Source organism: Manis javanica, chromosome 1 (genome assembly GCF_040802235.1).
Source record: "Manis javanica isolate MJ-LG chromosome 1, MJ_LKY, whole genome shotgun sequence".
NCBI classification, from domain to species: domain Eukaryota; kingdom Metazoa; phylum Chordata; class Mammalia; order Pholidota; family Manidae; genus Manis; species Manis javanica.
The window spans coordinates 222,949,398-222,974,490 of NC_133156.1; the positions used below are offsets into that span (position 1 = coordinate 222,949,398).

The 25,093-nt window shown below is 53.4% G+C and overlaps 6 non-coding genes across 6 annotated transcripts; all 6 read right to left on the minus strand.

Moving 5' to 3' along the window:
- Positions 1-16,572: 16,572 nt before the first annotated feature.
- On the minus strand, positions 16,573-16,691 carry LOC140844895 (5S ribosomal RNA). The gene has a single exon (XR_012123416.1). It is a non-coding gene; the product is annotated as a 5S ribosomal RNA (ribosomal RNA).
- A 1,365-nt stretch (positions 16,692-18,056) lies between these two features.
- Positions 18,057-18,175, minus strand: LOC140844892 (5S ribosomal RNA). The gene has a single exon (XR_012123413.1). It is a non-coding gene; the product is annotated as a 5S ribosomal RNA (ribosomal RNA).
- A 1,391-nt stretch (positions 18,176-19,566) lies between these two features.
- LOC140844887 (5S ribosomal RNA) lies at positions 19,567-19,685 on the minus strand. The gene has a single exon (XR_012123408.1). It is a non-coding gene; the product is annotated as a 5S ribosomal RNA (ribosomal RNA).
- Positions 19,686-21,060: 1,375 nt separating this feature from the next.
- Positions 21,061-21,179, minus strand: LOC140844896 (5S ribosomal RNA). Its single transcript, XR_012123417.1, has one exon. It is a non-coding gene; the product is annotated as a 5S ribosomal RNA (ribosomal RNA).
- Positions 21,180-22,565: 1,386 nt separating this feature from the next.
- Positions 22,566-22,684, minus strand: LOC140844897 (5S ribosomal RNA). The gene has a single exon (XR_012123418.1). It is a non-coding gene; the product is annotated as a 5S ribosomal RNA (ribosomal RNA).
- Positions 22,685-24,049: 1,365 nt separating this feature from the next.
- LOC140844893 (5S ribosomal RNA) lies at positions 24,050-24,168 on the minus strand. Its single transcript, XR_012123414.1, has one exon. It is a non-coding gene; the product is annotated as a 5S ribosomal RNA (ribosomal RNA).
- Between the last annotated feature and the right edge of the window lie 925 nt (positions 24,169-25,093).

Genomic DNA, 25,093 nt, shown 5'->3' on the forward strand with positions numbered 1-25,093 from the left:
GACTTTCATCTTGACTGAAAAACCTAGAATATGCCTGGGGGAAAAGAAAGGTAAACCCAAGATTGGATTTAAGTTAGATTTAAGTAAACTTTGAATTATTTTTAATTTACCCTTTTACTGAATATATTTTTTTAAGGTTTTGGGTTCCTATAATGTTAAATGACCATGAGTGCAACATAGAATTTGATTTGGGACATTTTATGGACAAGGTAACAGTTTTCTGTGGAATTACCTACTGGCAGCTTTTGCCACTGATCAGGGCTTACGGTTGTGTACCTGTTATGTGACACAGACGTTGGCTCATGAGCACTGTTAAACCAACTTGAGTCAACACTTAATATTAACTTTAACCATGGATCCTGCTTTTAAATATTTAAAGTTTCAGAGTAGCCCAATAAGAAACCGTGCATTTAATGTTAATAAAACATCTGAAGATACTTTAGAACTGTTATTTCACACATAGACTATGTCCTTCCTAAGCAAATTGTGGTACATAAAACTTTGTTTCTTGGGTTAGTTCCTTTCAAAAACTAGTGTCTGATGTTTTCAGACAGTAGCACCTTGGAAATTATGGAGTTGGACTCTGACCCTGAGTCAGTAATGCTCATTAGGCTTTCATGCCATTGCAATTTGAAGATTTCAATAGTGACCCCAACTGAGCCTATATTTAATCACTTTGCACAAGCTTTACATTAATGAAACTTCGAGAGTCTCAAATGGTTTTCCCCTTTGTTGCATAAGAAGATAATATCTGGGCTGGGAAGAACCTGAGAATTTGTTTTCTGATAACAAATTACTGATTGAAGGGCAAGTTTGTTTTTAGAGAACTCATGAAATTTCTAGAGTCCCATGAAAAATCTTGACTACATGACAAATAAAGGTAGAAATTAAAAGCTCTTAGCCATAAGTGTTATGACCTATTTTTTAAAAACCCATCTTAATTCTGTGACTCATTGCACCACACCTTAAGACTTTCACCAGCACCAAGAGAAATCGGAAAGGAAAAAATGGCCTTATGTTGGTCTTGTTCACTTTAAAATCTTTGTGCACATAGGCCTTAGCACTTTGACATAAAACTTTCCCTTTTAACTCCTCACTATTGTCTTTATTCCTCTCACTTTTAGACTGTTCCTTAATTTGTCGTATCAAGCTACCTTCTTCAGAATTGAATGTATAATAATGTTTCTGCACATAGACAAGCTGTATTTTAATGACTCATTTTATGTTGAATAAAGGCATACAGTTTTACTCCAGCTACTCTGCCTTTTCTTTTCTAAAGAAAGTACAAACCATATTGAATGGACGTGATGCGCAGTTGTCCCTGGTTAAATTTTGGTACTACAGAGGGTGGCAGTTTCTTCAGGCAGCACCTGAAGGGGTTAAAGAACTCAGCATGAGCTAGAAAGAGAGTATTTCAAAAGTAAGGAAACTCTTAGTACAAAGCTACAGTAATCAAAACTGTGTGGTAAAGGCACAAAGACTGACATACAGACCAATGGAATAGAATATAGAGCCCAGAAATAAACCCTTGCATGTATGGTAAGATGATTTTTGACAAGGGTGCCAAGGTATGTCAGTGAGGAAAGGCAGCCTTTTCAGTAAATGTTGGGGCAGCTTGTATATCCACATGCAAGAGAATGAAATTAGACCCTTACCTTATACCATATACAAAAATTAACTCAAAATAAATGAATGACTTAAACATTAAGAGCTAAAAATATTAAACTCTTAAGAAAATGGTGAAAGCTTCATATTTGATTTGCCAATGATTTCTTGAATGGGCAACAAAAGAAAAACTAAATTGGATTTCATAAAAATTTAAAATGTGCATCAAAGGACATTGTCGACAGTGATAAAGCAACCCACAGAGTGGGAGAAAATAATACCTCATTTGCATGTACCACAGTTTATGTTGTCCAAGTTTTAGTAATTGTAAGTAAAGTGCTATGAACAGTAATGCAGGTTTTTGTGTGGATATGAGTTTTTAACTCATTTGAGTAAACAGCAAGGAGCCTGATTGCTGGATTGCATGGTAAGAGTATGTTTAGTTTTGTAGAAACGGTCAAACCATCTTCCAAAGCGGCTCTACCATTTTGCATTCCCAAAAGCAATGAATGAAAGTTTCTGTTGCTCTACACCCTTGCCAGCATGTGATAATGTTCTGTGTTTTGGATTTTGGGCATTCTAATAGGTAAGTAAGTGGTGATACCTCGTTTTAATTTGCATTTCTCTAATGACGTGAATGTTGAGCATCTTTCCATACGCTTATTTGCCATCTGTATGTATTCTGTGAGATATCTGTTAAGCTTGTTGCCTGTTTTTTTTAATCATGTTGTTCATTTGTTTAGTAGAACTATTGTTAGTTCTTTGTATATTTTGGATAACAATTTATCGTATTTTGTGAATATTTTCTCCCAGTTTTGGTTTATATTCTCATCTCTTGATAGTGTCTTTTGTAGAACAAAAGTTTTTAATTTTAATGAATCCCAGCTAATAAGTTATTTCTTTCATTGATTGTGCCTTTTGTTCTGTGTCTAAAAAGTCATCACCATACCCAAAGTTACATAGATTTCCTGTTATAAGTGTTAACATAGTTTTGTTTTATATTTAGGCCTGTGATTCATTTTAAATACTCATCCCTGAGGACCTGTCATTTTAGTATGTGTGATAAAATGGGGAGTTTACACATAAAACACTTACACATACTGAAGTATAGTAGTTATTCTGAGAAAAAACATTGTATAGTTATTTGATGAGCTGAAGTAGCTGCTTTTTTCTTGTTTAAGAAATGAGTGAAGGTGGTCAAAAGGTAAGAAAAAAAAAACCTTTTAAGAGTTACAACTGACAAACTGATTTTCCATATTTGGGGATTTTCCTGAAAATACACAAAGTGAGCCAGTCACTTAAAAAAATTGGCAGTATTTGTTGACAATGACATTTGAGCTTTCAAGTAAACTTCAAGTAAAAGAATTTCTATGAAAATTAAATACCAAGGTAGATATAGACAACCATGTGTGATGTTGTATAATGAAATGTGTCAACATTCACAACATCTGAATAACTCGGTGAACCAGTATTTTCCAAATGACAGTGAAGCAACAAAATCACAAATGGGCAAAAAATCCATTCAAAATACAAAACAGATGAATGGATTTTAGTGTAATGGAGAATAAAAAGTTTACTAATCACGTGGTTTTAGATTCCACATTGCAACTAACCTTTACAAAGCTACCACTTGTTGAATTTTAATGTACTATCAAGGAGGGATATCCATGGTTATCTGAAGTCTATTAAAACTCATCTTTTCCATTACATAACCTGTCAGGCAGAATGTGAAGAATGAATGAGGATGTCCTCACATTCTTCAATGACAACAATATTTACAACAGATTTAATGTGGGATCAAATATAAGAATCCAGTTGTTCTATTAAGTTCGACATTAAAGAGATTTGCAAAAAAAATATTAAAAATGCCATTCTCACTATATTTAACTTTTTTTCAGAAAATAGTTATTTTTGTAAAAGTATTTATGTTAACATCAATGGGTTTATTGAATGGTACATTGAATCAATACTGCTCCACTTTACTATTTCAATTCCAAGTAGTAATATTAGCAATCACATAATGAGCATTAACCATGAGCTTGAGGATTGGGAAACAGTGGCCCAAGGGGAGGAACAGAGAGAAAATGAGAAGCTTAATTCCTAAGTCTGACAGAGCCTCACATGTTAAGGTTAAGTGGACACTGGCCTTTTGTATAGGGGGACATTTGGGCATGCATCCAAACCCAGCTGGGAGACAAGAGCTCCCTACATTTGTATCATGCATCTACAAATCATAAAGTGCTTTACAAAGTTGATCACATTTCATCCTCAGCACTCTCCTTTAAGGTAAAGATTATCATGCTTATTTAACAAAAATCCGAGGCTCAGAGGGGATAAGGGGTCTTCAGTCACACAGGTGGTTGGTGGCAGGGTTAGGGGTAGAAGAACCCCGTTGCCTGAAGCCTGGACACAAGCTGACCCTGCCCGCCATCTGAGAAGGGGGAGCATGCTCTGCCGTGCCAATGCTGCTTGATTTTGTTCGTCTTCTGGTGCTACCATATCCTAGGGGGGAATCCCAGGCTCCTCCAGGGGAAAGAAAAATGCAATTGTACTAAATATAGTCTGGAAGAGGCTGCATCTCATTTGGACTGATTATCCTGTCACCCATCAGAAGAACAAAGAGTGAAGAATTTTCAGGTCTCATCATTGCCATCCCTTTCACTAGCTTGGGCGTCCAAGTAATCAGCCTGACCTCGGGGCCTGGAGACAAATGTTAACAGAGCAGACATGCTGGCTGGCTGAGGAATGTCTGGGCTGCCAAGGAAGCCCATGGCAATCACGATACTTCTTCCATCTCCGGCAGAACTGGAGGGAGACTGACCTGGTGAGAGATTCCTCAGTCCTGGAAATGCCCAGGTGGGTGGGAGACAGAGAACAAGGAAAAGCCCTCAATAGACAATGCAACCTGACAGTCAGTTGCATAATATATTGATAACCCATTCTGCAAAGCCCTCCTTGTTCTTCCATCTAACAAACACGTACTGAGCCCTTGCTGTGTGCAAGGCATGTAGGGAGTTTGTTAAATATAGTGTAAGGAAACCAGAAGAAACTCACTGAATCCCACAGTTAAATTCAAAACCAAAGTTAAAGAAGTTAAGGAAAAGTACTTGGTCAAGACATGTGCTTAGACTAGTGAGTTTTGTGGTAAAGAAGAGTTTCATTATTGAAGGCTAATACGTCAAGGGCAAGTTTAAGCAATGAAATATCTCAGGAAGATTTTATTAAATTCTTGTTTATATTAAGGAAGTGCCATAGAACATTTTGTATCAGCCAGTAGCAAAATTTTTAAATGAAGAATGATGCTTAATAGAACACAAAATTCTGTTAACCACAAGTACTACAGATGATTGAGATTAATTTGTTACTTCAGTCATGGATGACTTTATGAGAGATAATATTATCTTCAGGTGGGATCAGACAAATTGTTAAAGAATCTGTAATAGCGCATTTAACATCTACAGCAAGTTCCAAGAAAAATACTGCATTGAAAAAAATGGTTTGCACATTTCAGATCAAATCTCATTTCTAAGAAAAACGAAGTTTTTTCAGGTAATGGGACATGAAATAGAGTTCAGAGTGTTCACGTCATAGTTCAAATCATTCAACCCATATGAGTGGGGACATGATTCATACCTCCTGCTTCTGGTACTAACTAGTGGATAGTCAACTTCATCAGTAGTCAAAACAGTACATATTTACCGGCAATCCACTATTGTAAAGTGAATACGAATGGCAAATAGTAATAAATTTCATATACACATCCCAGTTTCCCTTCAGGACATAACACTGCTTCTACACAAGATTCTGCCTCCAAACCCAGCTGGGAGACAGGAACTCCCACCTCTGCCCAGAATCTGGAGGAGAGAGGAGTAGGCTAGAATCCAGTGTGGTCCTGTAGAAAGCAGGAGAGAAGGCAAAGTAAGCCGAGGTGGGGAAGCAGGGCTCTTGAAGCCAAGGAAGTTTAGACTGGCCGTTTCCATCCTTGCAGTGGGATCTAACATCCTACCCTCCCTCCCTCTCTTCCTGGCTTCATTGTATTTTGCCTCATTCTCCCTCATCCTCTGCTTTGTCTAACATTGTATTGCTTCGCTGCACATATGTAAGAAAATCATCAGATCAAAGCCAGTCCCTCTGGAGTCTGGGCTACCCCAAAGACCAAATTGGATTAATTATGCCCACACAAACTTTTAAAACACTTTAAAAAGAAAGAAAACCAAATGAACTGAAAACTTGGGTTCAGTGGCCTTGAGATAATTTGGCTCATTTGCATATCTTGGTAGAGTTTTCAAAGGGTAGAAAGTACAAGGTCTTTTCCAGGAGCTTTTTGTTTGACAATTTAGTTCTATAAGAATCCGTGAAATACTCCTTCAGGGGAAAAGCAGTCACGTGGCAAAAAATGGTGCATGTGTGTAACTGTGGTTTCTGTGGGCAAGTTAGCAGCAATCTTGTTTGTACAATATCATTATTTCAGAAAATAGTTCCCTTTGAATGAAAGATTTCAAAGAGAAGACTGCCTGTTCATTTATATTATGTTTTACAGCTTAAAATCCGTAGCTGAGCTTCAGTTTCATGATAGAGGCCAACACGAAGGTAGAAATTGCTCAAAGAAGTTTTCAGAGACATTTTAGCACCATATCCATTTCAAACATCATGAAGTTTCAACTATGATAAAGCCAAAGTGTACTAAATTTTGACTTAGAAAGTCATCAGGGAAGATGGGAGATTTCCTTTCTTATGCAAATTACAGGTAGAAAAAGGATGTGTGGACAGAAAATGACACTACTCAGAAACTATCACCAGCATTATCACAATAGTTCCTAACTTACAAAGATTCTGAGTGTGAAATTAGTTTGGTCAGTATTTTCATTTCTGATTTTTTTCTGGTATGAGACGAGGTGGTGCTTTTGTTATATGTGGCTTATTTTCTTGCCTGTCACTATAATCCTATTCCAGAAGATGCCATTCTACAATAATTTAGCAGGTGCCATAGATAACTACAAAGTAAAGTTTGTCAAACATCTTAAAGAAATGAACAGAACTATTGTGGGTCTTTTCATCATCATAGTCATTTGTGACCATCTTGTTTTAACATGCATTGTAAGAGCGAGTCATTTAATACTCAATTAAAAAATTAATTTGTTCCTGTTGAAAAAAAAAAAAGAATCCGTGAAATATAACATTCACCAAACACAGTTACAGTGCTGAACAATCTGAAAATAGACTCCCTGGTCAAGTCTCTCTGCCGCCGAGAGGAATGTGTTGCTGCACTGAGATTTTGGAAGAGCCCCCCTCTGCCCTCCCTCCTCTAACTTGGCAAGTGTCCTAGAGCACAGAACAGAAGGGCCAGTTTTTCTAACACTTGTAAGGGTGAAATGTGTTTTTCTCCTTTAGCAGCCAAATAACAGACTGTGGACTAATTGGGTCCCCTCTAGACCATCATTTCTCAGGCGTGCATACTGAAATTTTGAGCCAGGTGAGTCATTTGTGGGGCTGGCTTGTGCATTATAGGATATTCTGCAGCATCCCTAGCCTCGCCCACCAGATGCCAAGAACATGTCCTCTGCCCCCAGGTTATAACACCCCAAAAAATGTCTCCAGACTTCACCAAATGTCCCCCAGGCAGCAAAATTGACCCCTCCTGAGAACCACTTCTTTAAAGAAGAGAATGGAATATTCTGTTCCAAAATATACATGTGAAATCTTAAGTGTTTTAAACTGTTGAAGGAGAGATGGTATTCAGAGAAAATACGATGGTAGCTTAACCTTCACAGCTCCCACAGCACTCTTTAAGCTATTATTTCTGCTAAACTCCAGGCTTCACAAGGGCAGGAACAACATGTCTCTTATTCACTGCTGTAGTCCTAGGACTCATTAGGTGCTTAATAAACACTTTTGGAATGAATGCACCACTTAATGTGCAAAATTACATGCCAAACTCTATGGCACATTCATACATTGACCCTAATCCTCACAGCAATGGTAATAGGCATTAAAGTAAGAATCTTCAGTGAAAAAAATTCGGATATTGTGCAATTGTTCTTTGCCTTCCAGTTCCTGCCCTTCCACAGCCTCTGCTCTTAAATGGGATGTTGGTACCAGCCAGTGTGGGGGAGGGCTGCAACTCCCTCTGGGGAAGCTGGAGGCGGAGTGAGTCCCTGGTCCTCGGCATTCTTCCAGCAAATTTCTCTGGATCCAAAAGACACAATGAGTGCCAGGTAACCAGGAGAGTCCTGGAATTATTGCTGCTGTCCTGGGAACTTTAGCCAACTGCAGGACTCTTACTTGTCTCCATCAGTATTTAAACCAGAGTAAACAATACCCAGAGTAAACGGCACCAAACCGGAGCTGAGACTAGACAGGATTTGCTCACTTAGCCAGAACTCTGAAAAGCATTTCATTAAACTAAAAAATGCACCCCTGAATTTTACAAGATTGACCTTTTGCCCCACCGATCACATTATGGTGGGGTTTTATTGCATCATCAATATGGTACAGATGAGGAGACTGAGGCCCTAAGAGGTTGCATGACTTGTTAAAATCACAAAGCATGCAAGGTTGGTCTGACTGCATACTCTGCCAGACAACACAGACTGGTACACACATACTCTTTCAGAGTAGAGATGTTGGTTTCATTTCAGTCCTGCATTCTGTGTGGTACAATTCCCTGAACGGCCATGTTCTCAGTTGTGTGGACTTGGGAGGGGCAGATGAACAGGGTTTGGTTTGGGGCCAACAGCCTCTGAGCTATGCCAAGCTGGAGTGCAGCAGGATACCAGGATGAAGAGCAGGCAGGACTGGACCGGCCTGGTAAGAACAGACAGAGGCAAAAAATGCAGCATCTATTGCAGAGTTGAGCAAGGTGAGGCAGAACCCAGATCAGGAACTTGCTCACCTCTCCTGCCGCAGACAGGACCATGGTCGGGATCACTGCCTTCTAAAGGTGCTCCAGGAGAATGCCTGTTAATCAGAAAGCTCGGAGCCTCAGCAGCCTGCCCTGGTGGGGAGCGTGCTTAAATGCACATGCATACAAATGTTTGTGGATACAGGAGAAAGCTTGTGTTCCTTACACATGTCCTTGTATTTTTAGAGCTCCCTCATTCTTTAAAAAATTGTTATTCCCTGGGCAGTGGTGTGGTCACCCATCTGGTTGATGTGCAATGGTGAGTAGTGTCCATCAGTACAGACCAGGAGCCCAGCTGTTAGAGAAGCCGAAGCATAACATTTCTAGCAGAGACGGTGGAAGCCAAGATACTTTAATTCAGGGATGAGCCTTGGGGCACAATGACTCCATTTTCCTTAACCAGAAATCTCAATACAGGGGGGAAATCCCAGTACAGGGAAGAAGCCAGGTCTGCTTCAGGAGATGTGAACTGAGCTCAAGGAAATAGGACAGAAACATAGTCCAATGAGCAGGTGTTGTCAGCCCCTCAAATGTGAGCCAAGGGGATGGGTCTACCTAACTTGAGATCAGTGTGGCAGACGGGGCAGTGACAGGGGATGGGGTTCACCTCCCCCCACCCCCACATAGGTAGAGCTGCTGTTTAACACCAGGGAAATATAGCAGCCTGACACTACACATCACTCTAGTACATATAACCTTCATGTCAAACTGTGCTTTCTTAATTCCACAGGGAAAATGATACATGAATATTTGTACTGATTCCATCCCTTCCCTTCATAATGTGAATCCATGTCATATGTTACATATTAAAATTATTTCCTATTATTTCATTAATCAAATTCCGTTGATGCGGAGGAACTCAAATGCTAGGTCCTTCATTCTCATTTGGTTTTTTATGCATGGAAAGTTAGTATACATTTAAAACATGTATTCAGATATTTAATGACATTTAGTGTGTTCTAAGCTTTGTTCCGGATCCTAAGGACTTAGACATACGAGATTCCTGCTCTCATGGTTTTGCCATTCCAATTGGGGCGTGAGGGGGAAAGAAACGTGCATGTAAACAATAAGTGGTTCCAGACTGGGATAATCCTCTCTCTGAAATGAACAAGTGCATCCTAGTTCCCTGAATTATTACATTTATTGCTCTACATCATATCCTGAGGCTCACTGTAAATAATATTCCCCCACTCCTGTGTCCTTGATCAAGTGGGAACCCTGCAGATATGCAGTCCTCTTTTCAGCAGTGACCCTTAGCTCTTTAGCTGTTATGTTTTCAGTGGGCTGATTTTCAGTCATATCAGTTTCCCAGCAATGCTAAATTACATACATGATCAATGAGCCAGTTGTGTCATTGATTCACTGCAATTGGGAAGGAGGCTAGACGTACCAGAGAAGAGCTTTCTGGACAGGCAGCTTCTCTGCTACAGTGAAGACTCTCACCTTCAGCATGTTGCAATGGGCTGAATGATGCCTCCTCCCCCACCCCACTCCAGATATGCATGTCCTAATCCTTGGAAGCTGTGTTACCTTAAATGGAAAAAGGGAAAAGGGACTTTGCAAGTGTAATTAACTTATGGATCTTGATCTGGGAATATGAGCCTGGATTATATGGGTGGGCCTGATGTAATCACAAATGCCCTGTTCAGAAATGCATTTTAAAAAGTGTGTATGAGAAATTTTACAGAAAAAAAGAAATTTGAAAAATGTCTACCTTGTATGTATGTATCATTATCAACTTTCCTGGCTTGTGTCAGAAAATCTTTCATAGTTAAAAACAAACTAACAGAGTTAGAAAACAAACTTATCCCAAGCAGGCTCCTGCCCTCCCACAGAGCCCAGGAGCCTGGGGCCCTGTCTCCAGGTGTCAGCTAGAACAAATAGCAAATTCTTTCGGCAGCCTGGCAGTTTTTCTCAGGTAAGCATAGGGTCACCCTAAGGATCTGGCCTTGAGCTGTTAGAAACTGAGTCTTTACAGCCGAGATCGAGGTCTGGTTGAGAAATGGCCCTGGAGCCTGGCTAGTTTGGTGGAAGAGAGAACTGTTGCCACCATTCGGATGCATCGCCTTGTCGCTCTTGCCTTTGCGGGTCCATGAACCAGTCCCAGAGAGACCTGGGTCTATTTGTAGCTCTTGGGAGCCCTGAGGTACCTTTGTATTCTCATAATAAATTTTCCTTTTTTAGGCAAATTGGCTGGAATTCTGTCCTCAAAAGGAAGCAATCCCTAACCAAGACAGATCACATTACCTGTATCAACACAGTCCACATACCTGTCATTTTTAAAGGTTGACTGGTCATTCGTTCATGTTAATGTATCATAGCTTGTTTCACAATGACTTGGGTCATTTCCAGCATTTTATGTGTATAATGAACATATGTAAAAGTTACTTTTTCCTCTTTACACAGGGTCAAAAGTTGTGCTGAGTTTAGAGCTCTTGTTACATTGCTGCCAGATTCCACTCCAACTAATGTGCCATTAGCTGCTTTCAGGACATCTATTTTCCCACAGCCCCATCTAAACAGCTTCATTTTTATTTATTTTTGTTTGTGTAATGGTATTCTGGAATTGTCCCATTGATATTTTTTAATTGCTAATTTGGTTTTATGAGGATTAAATTAGATAATACATATACAAACCATAGCACAGAGCCTGGTATATAATAAGCTATTATTATTATTAACAGTTATTGCATAAAAAAATAAATATTGACCTTATACATTTGGGTTTTTGTGTTCAGTGTTGTTTCTCTTTGTCCGTGTGGTGGCTCCTTCTCAGTCTGGGCACTGCCCCAGGACTCAGCCTTCTTCTCTTTTCTCTCTGCTGTTAGTGATTTCATTTAGTTCCATGTCCTTAAGACGATCGGAGTGCTGTCAGTTCATATTTGTATCTCCAGCCTGGACCTTTCTCTCCTGTACTCCAACCATATCAAACTGCCTAGTCAACATCTCCACGTGGATGTGGCACCTCAAACTTCACCTGTGAAGCTGAACTCCTGCTCCCCCTGAAAGTGGTTCCTCCCATTGTCTGTTCATGCCAGCGAATGGCAATGCTGCCCTTCCAGGCGCTCAGGTTAAAATCTTTCAAGTCTCCTTGACTCATCTTTTCCTCTCACACTCCACATCTAGCCTCCAAACCCTTTGAGTGTGATCTTCAAAATCTATCTGGAATCCAGCAACTTGTCACCACCCTGGCCAAGACACCATGATCTCCCTCTTGGCTCCCTCACCTGCAAGACCTAACTGGCCTTCCGACTTGTACATGTGTCCATCCTCAGCATTTCAGCTTTGACCTTGGCCCTCCTGATCATGTGAAGCCTGCTATGGTCCCAACTTCATGGTGAGGTAATACTATGTGCAGTGAAGAAGAGACACCTCCTATTTGGGATGAGAGAACTATTTGCAGAAGCTCTCCACAGAGTCTCCCTCACTTGCCCACCTAAACCAGTCATTGGCAAGAGGGCTGGCATCACTGGACTGACCCAGGCTAATGAGAACCACCCTTGAGCTGTTCTGGGGGCAGGGTTACCTTCTCTGACAAGTAGACCCCAAAGCAGTTCTGAGGCTCTGTTCACTGAGGAAGCAGTTGGACCGGATGTTGAGTCACAATGTCGCAGGTCAGGGTCAATAAGAGACTGCAATTTCTTTTTTTTTTTAATTTTGGTATCATTAATGTACAATTACTTGAACAACATTATGGTCACTAGACTCCCCCTAATATCAAGTCCTCCCCACATACTCCATTACCGTCACCGTCCATCAGCACAGCAAGACACTACAGAATTACTACTTGTCTTCTCTATATACACTGCCTTTCCCGTGTCCCCCTCTGCTACATTATGGGTGCTAATTGTAATGCCCCCTTTTCCCCCTTATCTCTCTCTTCCCACCCATCCTCCCAGTCCCTTTCCCTTTGGTAACTGTTAGTCCATTCTTGGGTTGTGTGAGTCTGCTTCTGTTTTGTTCCTTCAGTTTTTTGTTCTTATACTCCACAGATGAGTGAAATCATTTGGTACTTGTCTTTCTCTGCCTGGCTTATTTCACTGAGCATAATACCCTCTAGCTCCATCCATGTTGTTGCAAATGGTAGGATTTGTTTTCTTCTTATGACTGAATAATATTCCATTGTGTATATGTACCACATCTTCTTTATCCATTCATCTACTGATGGACACTTAGGTTGCTTCCATTTCTTAGCTATTGTAAATAGCCCCCTCCCCCGCTCCATTTCTCTTCCTCCTACTGGCTAGCTGGGGTGGGGAAAGGGCTTGGGTCCTGCTGGATTAAGGCTTTCCTATGTTACCCTGTTTCATGAGGTCTGCTCTGTTCCTGAGGTCTGTACGCAGTCTGGTACAGCCTTCTTTCTTGTTGCCGTTTTAGGGTTAGTTGTATTAATAACTACATTTCCATACTATTTGTGTTTTTGGGAGGAGTTCTCTGTCTCACCTCTCATGCCGCCATCTTGAATCTCCTTCCCTTTGGGAGACTGCAGTTTCTTTTCCAAGCTGCCAAGTTGGGTGGCCCCAGGCCCACAGGCCACAGCCATATGCAAAGATGCAGAGATCTACTCCTGACAAAGCAGGAACAGGGATGTAGCAGGTGCCTACCAGGAGATTCCTACCTTTCTTGAGATCCCTTTCTTTCAGGTTTATGGAAGAAAGTGTTTACTTTTTGTATCAGTGCCTTATGGCTGCTGTAATAAATTGCCACACACTGGGTGACTCAAAGCAAAAAAAATTTATTCTTTCACAGTTCTGGAGCTTAGAAATCTGAAATCAAAGTGTTGGCAGAGTCATGCTCTGCCAGGGTGAGAGAAAGATCTGTCCCATGCCTTTCTCCTAGCTTCTGGTGTCATCAACAATTCTTGGCATTCCTTGGCTTGTGACTGCCTCACTCCTGTCACAGCCTGTGCTGTCACATGGCCTTCTCCCTTTGTGCCTCTGTTTTTTCTTCTTCTAAGGACATACCCATATTAAATTAAGGATCCATCCTACTCGATATGACCTCATTTTAACTAATAACATCTACATCCACCCTGTTTCAAACTAAGGTCACAATCTTAAATGTGAGGGTTAGGACTTCAATATGTCTTTTTGGGGGACATAATTTGACCCAAAATAATACTTATATTTAGAGAAGTAATTAAAACTTAAAATTTCATTACCTCTTCCTTTCCTTTCTGGATTCCTTTCCTTTCATTTTCTTGCCTAATTGCTTGGCTAGAAGCACAGACATTTATGGCTATAAATTTCCCTCCATGCACCGCACTAACTGCATCCCATAAGTTTTGGTATGCTGTGCTAAATTTTCTTTAGAAACTATTGTATTAAGGCTTGACTTGCATTTGTTATGTAGGATTTTTAGTAGCTGAAATTTTGAAGATACTTCTATAAAATAAAATGTGGTTACTTACCTTTAAAAGATGAGGGTCATTTACTGAAAAATTTAATAAACTGGTAACTATGAATTAAGAAGTATAGTGTTTATAGAGAGAGTACAAAGACATTGTATATTAACTTCCTCTCTTTCTTTTAGTTGTTCAGGCCTTGGTTATGCCTTACCAAAGGGTCAAAGCTTGATCCCTTTGCACACTTACTGTTACCAAAGCTACAGATGCTGTGCTTATGAGGAAGCAGCCTCAACAGAACTTATAATCTTAAGACTATATGTGAAACTTGCATTTTTCATTTCAGTGCATCACTATCTCAAGTTTGACCTATAAGCCAGCAACTTTTTGTGTCCTTAATCACCTCTATTTTACAGAGCCATTTTTTAAGACACATGGGTTGAATTAACTCATTGATAGAGTATTTATATTCCTAGGATTCTTAGGGACTGGGAGAGTCAAAGGCTGATAAGGGAAGCATTACAATGAAACTGTACCTCCTATTTCTTCTCTCTGAAAAAGTTGCTTTTCTTCTCCTCCCAGCATTCTGCCCCCCGCGTCCTGTGGTACCAACACTCTTCCAGCTCACAGGCATCCCCTGCATGCCCCACACTGGCTTCCTCTCTCCAACAAAGTCCTCCAAATGTCTCATTACATCTCTGAAGCTGACATTCTCTCTTACTGCTCTCTTTGCCCAAGGAAAGATGATTCTGTTGTCTCACTGAGTTCACTGAAGTAAAGTTGACATCCAGGAGAATGGTTCTCCGAATTTTCTCACATAGCAACACAACTTATTTATGCCATTCCACCCAGGAGTGGCCAGCCCAATATTTTGTTTCTCACATTCGCATGGCTATAATGATGTGAATGTTTTCTACACTTAATGATACATATCACTTAATAAATATTTCCCTAAGTTTCTATACAATATTTATGATAGTTTAAATGACTGCTTAACTCACTGAGTTGATGTGTATCACAGATGATGTACTATTTCCTTATTTATTGCATATTTAGGTTTTTGCATAAGTAATTTGGCTGAAAAAGGTGCCAGAGAATGCAGTGCTGTCTAGGGTAGGTAAGAGGCACCACAGGCAAGGGTCGTGGTGTCCACTGCCATGTGGGAGCAATAGCCAACTTGGGATGGGGTTCTAATAAGATGCCAAAAACAAAACACTCATTTATGTTATCACAGAATAGCCCTGATTATATGTGCATCAACTCATGCGTCATCTTAAAAAAAAAACAACACATAAAGAAAAAAATTGAGGTGTGTGTCGCTTTTGGCCAATCCCAGGACCTGTAGTCCCTGCACCTCTCCTCCAACGTCTCATTGTACCTAGGTGCTCTTGCTCTCCTCCAGGTCATCCCACTGTTGGCACATAAGGGCTGGTAGCACCAGGAGCAGATGCAGGGTCTCCCCTCCCGCCTCTGACCATGGCCATGCCACGCTGACGTACATCTTCCTGCACCTGGGTTCCATGCAGCCCCACAGCCTATGCCTCAACATGGAGGTCATATTCTGCAAGGTCCAGGACACTCAGGGGCTGAAACTCCCCACCACGTGGCTTCCTACAACCACACCTTGGATGATAGATGCCGTGCCCAAATTCCCGACCACTTCGCTAATCAACACCTACAACAGGCTTTCACCTTAGAGTAACTCCAGCTCCAACACACACATACTCATGGCACACACATACTAAAGGGAGTTTTTCGGTCAAAACACACACGCACGCACACACACACACACACACACACACACCAACCGGACAGGCACCGCGACGCTCTCCTGGAGGGGCAGCTTCCACACGAGGCCGTGGTCACGCTCGGGCTGCTCTTGGGCAAGGCGGCCGGGCCCTGGGGCCCGCAGTCACCCGTGCAGCCCCCGAGGACCTGCAGCCACGCTGCGAGGCGCCGCGTTGTGCGGGGACCCCTGCCCGGGGAACCAGGCGCCCGGGAGATGGGTGTGAGCGCGCGCTGGCGCGTTTCTTCCGGCTGCTCGCTGTGCGTTTGGCACGGGCGCCCCGGCACTCGCCGGAGCGCGCGCGCCTGGCTGTTGGGGGAGAGCGGCGTCGGACGTCTGCCTGGCGCGGTCGATCGGCCCGCTCCCGGTCCCGGGTGGGGGGCGGGGACCGAGGGGCCAGGGCGCGCACACCGAGCGCGGAGCACGGGGCGCGCCCCGGGGCCCGGGGACGGTGGTCCCCTCCTGTCGGCCCGGGCATTCACTACCCCACTACCGTGGCAAGGAGGGGAGCGCAGCCCGGAGTCCGGGGACGGGGCGTGCGGAGTGTGCTGGGGGGCGCCCAGGGCCTGCGCTGTCCGGCGGGTGGGCGCGAGTGGAGCGCACGGCTTAGGGGCTCCCAGGCTGCGGAGGGAGCCCAAGGCCTGCCTGCGCGGTGGGGGACACCGCCGGCCCGCACGCAGGTTGGCCCTGCCTCTGGGCGGGGCTGGCCGGCTGAAGGCGGGTGTGCCCACCCCACCCCCACTCGCACCCCCAGCCCCAGCCCCAGCCCCAGCCCCCGGAGGCGTGTGGGGGCGGGGGACGAGGCCCGGCAGCAGCAGGTGGCCACGACGGGGCGGGCGGGGAAGGGGCTGGGCGAGGGCAGGCGCCCGCGCTAGAGCGGGCGGGAGGGGCAGGGGGCCAGGGCAGAAAGAAAGCGGGGAGGCAGAGAGGAAAAAGAGCCTACAGCACCCGGTATTCCCAGGCGGTCTCCCATCCAAGTACTAACCAGGCCCGACCCTGCTTAGCTTCCGAGATCAGACGAGACCGGGGCCGTTCAGGGTGGTATGGCCGCAGACGCCAGAGGCCGGCCCTGCGCGCCCCAAGAGCCTGCGCGTCCCCGCCTGCCTCCACGCCCCGAGCCTCTGCCGCTGCCCCCCAACCCCACCGGCCCCGTGCCCAGGCCGCTCTCGCGCCGGCCCGCCCGCGCTGCACCGCTGCCCACCGGGCCCCTACTGGCCCCGGTCCAGCCGGGGTCCCCGGCGCCACCACAGGCCCTCCGCCGCCCTCCTTCCTTCTGCCACCTTCTCCATGACACCCGCAGGGAGCACGAGCGAACGGGAGCGACGGAGAGGAGAGACACACGGACACGAGGATTCAACACACAGGCACACACCTAGGGCGGACACGGGGACGAACAGCCAGGCGGCGCACACGCTGTGAAACTCGCGCGCGCGCCCGCCCGCACTGCCTCACACAGGCGCGCGCGCGCAGACACACACACACACACACACACACACACACACACCAACCCGACAGGCGCCGCGACGCTCTCCTGGAGGGGCAGCTTCCACACGAGGCCGTGGTCACGCTCGGGCTGCTCTTGGGCAGGGCGGCCGGGCCCTGGGGCCCGCAGGCACCCGTCCAGCCCCCGAGGACCTGCAGCCACGCTGCGAGGCGCCGCGTAGTGCGGGGACCCCTGCCCGGGGAACCAGCGCCGGGAGATGGGTGTGAGCGCGCGCTGGCGCGTTTCTTCCGGCTGTTCGCTGTGCGTTTGGCACGGGCGCCCCGGCACTCGCTGGAGCGCGCGCGCCCGGCTGTTGCGGGAGAGCGGCGTCGGACGTCTGCCTGGCGCGGTCGATCGGCCCGCTCCCGGTCCCGGGTGGGGGGCGGGGACCGAGGGGCCAGGGCGCGCACACCGAGCGAGGAGCACGGGGCGCGCCCCGGGGCCCGGGGACGGTGGTCCCCTCCTGTCGGCCCGGGCATTCACTACCCCACTACCGTGGCAAGGAGGGGAGCGCAGCCCGGAGTCCGGGGACGGGGCGTGCGGAGTGTGCTGGGGGGCGCCCAGGGCCTGCGCTGTCCGGCGGGTGGGCGCGAGTGGAGCGCACGGCTTAGGGGCTCCCAGGCTGCGGAGGGAGCCCAAGGCCTGCCTGCGCGGTGGGGGACACCGCCGGCCCGCACGCAGGTTGGCCCTGCCTCTGGGCGGGGCTGGCCGGCTGAAGGCGGGTGTGCCCACCCCACCCCCACTCGCACCCCCAGCCCCAGCCCCAGCCCCAGCCCCCGGAGGCGTGTGGGGGCGGGGGACGAGGCCCGGCAGCAGCAGGTGGCCACGACGGGGCGGGCGGGGAAGGGGCTGGGCGAGGGCAGGCGCCCGCGCTAGAGCGGGCGGGAGGGGCAGGGGGCCAGGGCAGAAAGAAAGCGGGGAGGCAGAGAGGAAAAAGAGCCTACAGCACCCGGTATTCCCAAGCGGTCTCCCATCCAAGTACTAACCAGGCCCGACCCTGCTTAGCTTCCGAGATCAGACGAGATCGGGCGCGTTCAGGGTGTTATGGCCGCAGACGCCAGAGGCCGGCCCTGCGCGCCCCAAGAGCCTGCGCGTCCCCGCCTGCCTCCACGCCCCGAGCCTCTGCCGCTGCCCCCCAACCCCACCGGCCCCGTGCCCAGGCCGCTCTCGCGCCGGCCCGCCCGCGCTGCACCGCTGCCCACCGGGCCCCTACTGGCCCCGGTCCAGCCGGGGTCCCCGGCGCCACCACAGGCCCTCCGCCGCCCTCCTTCCTTCTGCCACCTTCTCCATGACACCCGCAGGGAGCACGAGCGAACGGGAGCGACGGAGAGGAGAGACACACGGACACGAGGATTCAACACACAGGAACACACCTAGGGCGGACACGGGGACGAACAGCCAGGCGGCGCACACGCTGTGAAACTCACGCGCGCGCACGCTCGCACTGCCTCACACAGGCGCGCGCGCGCAGACACACACACACACACACACACACACACACACACACACACACACACACACACACAGACACCAAACCGACAGGCGCCGCGACGCTCTCCTGGAGGGGCAGCTTCCACACGAGGCCGTGGTCACGCTCGGGCTGCTCTTGGGCAAGGCGGCCGGGCCCTGGGGCCCGCAGGCACCCGTCCAGCCCCCGAGGACCTGCAGCCACGCTGCGAGGCGCCGCGTTGTGCGGGGACCCCTGCCCGGGGAACCAGCGCCGGGAGATGGGTGTGAGCGCGCGCTGGCGCGTTTCTTCCGGCTGTTCGCTGTGCGTTTGGCACGGGCGCCCCGGCACTCGCTGGAGCGCGCGCGCCCGGCTGTTGCGGGAGAGCGGCGTCGGACGTCTGCCTGGCGCGGTCGATCGGCCCGCTCCCGGTCCCGGGTGGGGGGCGGGGACCGAGGGGCCAGGGCGCGCACACCGAGCGCGGAGCACGGGGCGCGCCCCGGGGCCCGGGGACGGTGGTCCCCTCCTGTCGGCCCTGGCATTCACTACCCCACTACCGTGGCAAGGAGGGGAGCGCAGCCCGGAGTCCGGGGACGGGGCGTGCGGAGTGTGTTGGGGGGCGCCCAGGGCCTGCGCTGTCCGGCGGGTGGGCGCGAGTGGAGCGCACGGCTTAGGGGCTCCCAGGCTGCGGAGGGAGCCCAAGGCCTGCCTGCGCGGTGGGGGACACCGCCGGCCCGCACGCAGGTTGGCCCTGCCTCTGGGCGGGGCTGGCCGGCTGAAGGCGGGTGTGCCCACCCCACCCCCACTCGCACCACCAGCCCCAGCCCCAGCCCCAGCCCCCGGAGGCGTGTGGGGGCGGGGGACGAGGCCCGGCAGCAGCAGGTGGCCACGACGGGGCGGGCGGGGAAGTGGCTGGGCGAGGGCAGGCGCCCGCGCTAGAGCGGGCAGGAGGGGCAGGGGGCCAGGGCAGAAAGAAAGCGGGGAGGCAGAGAGGAAAAAGAGCCTACAGCACCCGGTATTCCCAGGCGGTCTCCCATCCAAGTACTAACCAGGCCCGACCCTGCTTAGCTTCCGAGATCAGACGAGATCGGGCGCGTTCAGGGTGATATGGCCGTAGACGCCAGAGGCCGGCCCTGCGCGCCCCAAGAGCCTGCGCGTCCCCGCCTGCCTCCACGCCCCGAGCCTCTGCCGCTGCCCCCCAACCCCACCGGCCCCGTGCCCAGGCCGCTCTCGCGCCGGCCCGCCCGCGCTGCACCGCTGCCCACCGGGCCCCTACTGGCCCCGGTCCAGCCGGGGTCCCCGGCGCCACCACAGGCCCTCCGCCGCCCTCCTTCCTTCTGCCACCTTCTCCATGACACCCGCAGGGAGCACGAGCGAACGGGAGCGACGGAGAGGAGAGACACACGGACACGAGGATTCAACACACAGGCACACACCTAGGGCGGACACGGGGACGAACAGCCAGGCGGCGCACACGCTGTGAAACTCGCGCGAGCGCACGCCCGCACTGCCTCACACAGGCGCGCGCGCGCAGACACACACACACACACACACACACACACACACACACACACACACCAACCCGACAGGCGCCGCGACGCTCTCCTGGAGGGGCAGCTTCCACACGAGGCCGTGGTCACGCTCGGGCTGCTCTTGGGCAAGGCGGCCGGGCCCTGGGGCCCGCAGGCACCCGTCCAGCCCCCGAGGACCTGCAGCCACGCTGCGAGGCGCCGCGTTGTGCGGGGACCCCTGCCCGGGGAACCAGCGCCGGGAGATGGGTGTGAGCGCGCGCTGGCGCGTTTCTTCCGGCTGTTCGCTGTGCGTTTGGCACGGGCGCCCCGGCACTCGCTGGAGCGCGCGCGCCCGGCTGTTGCGGGAGAGCGGCGTCGGACGTCTGCCTGGCGCGGTCGATCGGCCCGCTCCCGGTCCCGGGTGGGGGGCGGGGACCGAGGGGCCAGGGCGCGCACACCGAGCGCGGAGCACGGGGCGCGCCCCGGGGCCCGGGGACGGTGGTCCCCTCCTGTCGGCCCGGGCATTCACTACCCCACTACCGTGGCAAGGAGGGGAGCGCAGCCCGGAGTCCGGGGACGGGGCGTGCGGAGTGTGCTGGGGGGCGCCCAGGGCCTGCGCTGTCCGGCGGGTGGGCGCGAGTGGAGCGCACGGCTTAGGGGCTCCCAGGCTGCGGAGGGAGCCCAAGGCCTGCCTGCGCGGTGGGGGACACCGCCGGCCCGCACGCAGGTTGGCCCTGCCTCTGGGCGGGGCTGGCCGGCTGAAGGCGGGTGTGCCCACCCCACCCCCACTCGCACCCCCAGCCCCAGCCCCAGCCCCAGCCCCCGGAGGCGTGTGGGGGCGGGGGACGAGGCCCGGCAGCAGCAGGTGGCCACGACGGGGCGGGCGGGGAAGGGGCTGGGCGAGGGCAGGCGCCCGCGCTAGAGCGGGCGGGAGGGGCAGGGGGCCAGGGCAGAAAGAAAGCGGGGAGGCAGAGAGGAAAAAGAGCCTACAGCACCCGGTATTCCCAGGCGGTCTCCCATCCAAGTACTAACCAGGCCCGACCCTGCTTAGCTTCCGAGATCAGACGAGACCGGGGCCGTTCAGGGTGGTATGGCCGCAGACGCCAGAGGCCGGCCCTGCGCGCCCCAAGAGCCTGCGCGTCCCCGCCTGCCTCCACGCCCCGAGCCTCTGCCGCTGCCCCCCAACCCCACCGGCCCCGTGCCCAGGCCGCTCTCGCGCCGGCCCGCCCGCGCTGCACCGCTGCCCACCGGGCCCCTACTGGCCCCGGTCCAGCCGGGGTCCCCGGCGCCACCACAGGCCCTCCGCCGCCCTCCTTCCTTCTGCCACCTTCTCCATGACACCCGCAGGGAGCACGAGCGAACCGGAGCGACGGAGAGGAGAGACACACGGACACGAGGATTCAACACACAGGCACACACCTAGGGCGGACACGGGGACGAACAGCCAGGCGGCGCACACGCTGTGAAACTCACGCGCGCGCACGCTCGCACTGCCTCACACAGGCGCGCGCGCGCAGACACACACACACACACACACACACACACACACACACACACACACACACACACACAACCCGACAGGCACCGCGACGCTCTCCTGGAGGGGCAGCTTCCACACGAGGCCGTGGTCACGCTCGGGCTGCTCTTGGGCAAGGCGGCCGGGCCCTGGGGCCCGCAGTCACCCGTGCAGCCCCCGAGGACCTGCAGCCACGCTGCGAGGCGCCGCGTTGTGCGGGGACCCCTGCCCGGGGAACCAGGCGCCCGGGAGATGGGTGTGAGCGCGCGCTGGCGCGTTTCTTCCGGCTGCTCGCTGTGCGTTTGGCACGGGCGCCCCGGCACTCGCCGGAGCGCGCGCGCCTGGCTGTTGCGGGAGAGCGGCGTCGGACGTCTGCCTGGCGCGGTCGATCGGCCCGCTCCCGGTCCCGGGTGGGGGGCGGGGACCGAGGGGCGAGGGCGCGCACACCGAGCGCGGACGACGGGGCGCGCCCCGGGGCCCAGGGACGGTGGTCCCCTCCTGCCGGCCCGGGCATTCACTAGCCCCCTACCGTGGCAAGGAGGGGAGCGCAGCCCGGGGTCCGGGGACGGGGCGTGCGGCGGGTGCTGGGGGGCGCCCAGGGCCTGCGCTGTCCGGCGGGTGGGCGCGAGTGGAGCGCACGGCTTAGGGGCTCCCAGGCTGCGGAGGGAGCCCAAGGCCTGCCTGCGCGGTGGGGGACACCGCCGGCCCGCACGCAGGTTGGCCCTGCCTCTGGGCGGGGCTGGCCGGCTGAAGGCGGGTGTGCCCACCCCACCCCCACTCGCACCCCCAGCCCCAGCCCCAGCCCCAGCCCCCGGAGGCGTGTGGGGGCGGGGGACGAGGCCCGGCAGCAGCAGGTGGCCACGACGGGGCGGGCGGGGAAGGGGCTGGGCGAGGGCAGGCGCCCGCGCTAGAGCGGGCGGGAGGGGCAGGGGGCCAGGGCAGAAAGAAAGCGGGGAGGCAGAGAGGAAAAAGAGCCTACAGCACCCGGTATTCCCAGGCGGTCTCCCATCCAAGTACTAACCAGGCCCGACCCTGCTTAGCTTCCGAGATCAGACGAGACCGGGGCCGTTCAGGGTGGTATGGCCGCAGACGCCAGAGGGCGGCCCTGCGCGCCCCAAGAGCCTGCGCGTCCCCGCCTGCCTCCACGCCCCGAGCCTCTGCCGCTGCCCCCCAACCCCACCGGCCCCGTGCCCAGGCCGCTCTCGCGCCGGCCCGCCCGCGCTGCACCGCTGCCCACCGGGCCCCTACTGGCCCCGGTCCAGCCGGGGTCCCCGGCGCCACCACAGGCCCTCCGCCGCCCTCCTTCCTTCTGCCACCTTCTCCATGACACCCGCAGGGAGCACGAGCGAACGGGAGCGACGGAGAGGAGAGACACACGGACACGAGGATTCAACACACAGGCACACACCTAGGGCGGACACGGGGACGAACAGCCAGGCGGCGCACACGCTGTGAAACTCGCGCGCGCGCCCGCCCGCACTGCCTCACACAGGCGCGCGCGCGCAGACACACACACACACACACACACACACACACACACCAACCCGACAGGCGCCGCGACGCTCTCCTGGAGGGGCAGCTTCCACACGAGGCCGTGGTCACGCTCGGGCTGCTCTTGGGCAAGGCGGCCGGGCCCTGGGGCCCGCAGGCACCCGTCCAGCCCCCGAGGACCTGCAGCCACGCTGCGAGGCGCCGCGTAGTGCGGGGACCCCTGCCCGGGGAACCAGCGCCGGGAGATGGGTGTGAGCGCGCGCTGGCGCGTTTCTTCCGGCTGTTCGCTGTGCGTTTGGCACGGGCGCCCCGGCACTCGCTGGAGCGCGCGCGCCCGGCTGTTGCGGGAGAGCGGCGTCGGACGTCTGCCTGGCGCGGTCGATCGGCCCGCTCCCGGTCCCGGGTGGGGGGCGGGGACCGAGGGGCCAGGGCGCGCACACCGAGCGCGGAGCACGGGGCGCGCCCCGGGGCCCGGGGACGGTGGTCCCCTCCTGTCGGCCCGGGCATTCACTACCCCACTACCGTGGCAAGGAGGGGAGCGCAGCCCGGAGTCCGGGGACGGGGCGTGCGGAGTGTGCTGGGGGGCGCCCAGGGCCTGCGCTGTCCGGCGGGTGGGCGCGAGTGGAGCGCACGGCTTAGGGGCTCCCAGGCTGCGGAGGGAGCCCAAGGCCTGCCTGCGCGGTGGGGGACACCGCCGGCCCGCACGCAGGTTGGCCCTGCCTCTGGGCGGGGCTGGCCGGCTGAAGGCGGGTGTGCCCACCCCACCCCCACTCGCACCCCCAGCCCCAGCCCCAGCCCCAGCCCCCGGAGGCGTGTGGGGGCGGGGGACGAGGCCCGGCAGCAGCAGGTGGCCACGACGGGGCGGGCGGGGAAGGGGCTGGGCGAGGGCAGGCGCCCGCGCTAGAGCGGGCGGGAGGGGCAGGGGGCCAGGGCAGAAAGAAAGCGGGGAGGCAGAGAGGAAAAAGAGCCTACAGCACCCGGTATTCCCAAGCGGTCTCCCATCCAAGTACTAACCAGGCCCGACCCTGCTTAGCTTCCGAGATCAGACGAGATCGGGCGCGTTCAGGGTGTTATGGCCGCAGACGCCAGAGGCCGGCCCTGCGCGCCCCAAGAGCCTGCGCGTCCCCGCCTGCCTCCACGCCCCGAGCCTCTGCCGCTGCCCCCAAACCCCACCGGCCCCGTGCCCAGGCCGCTCTCGCGCCGGCCCGCCCGCGCTGCACCGCTGCCCACCGGGCCCCTACTGGCCCCGGTCTAGCCGGGGTCCCCGGCGCCACCACAGGCCCTCCGCCGCCCTCCTTCCTTCTGCCACCTTCTCCATGACACCCGCAGGGAGCACGAGCGAACGGGAGCGACGGAGAGGAGAGACACACGGACACGAGGATTCAACACACAGGAACACACCTAGGGCGGACACGGGGACGAACAGCCAGGCGGCGCACACGCTGTGAAACTCACGCGCGCGCACGCTCGCACTGCCTCACACAGGCGCGCGCGCGCAGACACACACACACACACACACACACACACACACACACACACACACACACACACACACAGACACCAAACCGACAGGCGCCGCGACGCTCTCCTGGAGGGGCAGCTTCCACACGAGGCCGTGGTCACGCTCGGGCTGCTCTTGGGCAAGGCGGCCGGGCCCTGGGGCCCGCAGGCACCCGTCCAGCCCCCGAGGACCTGCAGCCACGCTGCGAGGCGCCGCGTTGTGCGGGGACCCCTGCCCGGGGAACCAGCGCCGGGAGATGGGTGTGAGCGCGCGCTGGCGCGTTTCTTCCGGCTGTTCGCTGTGCGTTTGGCACGGGCGCCCCGGCACTCGCTGGAGCGCGCGCGCCCGGCTGTTGCGGGAGAGCGGCGTCGGACGTCTGCCTGGCGCGGTCGATCGGCCCGCTCCCGGTCCCGGGTGGGGGGCGGGGACCGAGGGGCCAGGGCGCGCACACCGAGCGCGGAGCACGGGGCGCGCCCCGGGGCCCGGGGACGGTGGTCCCCTCCTGTCG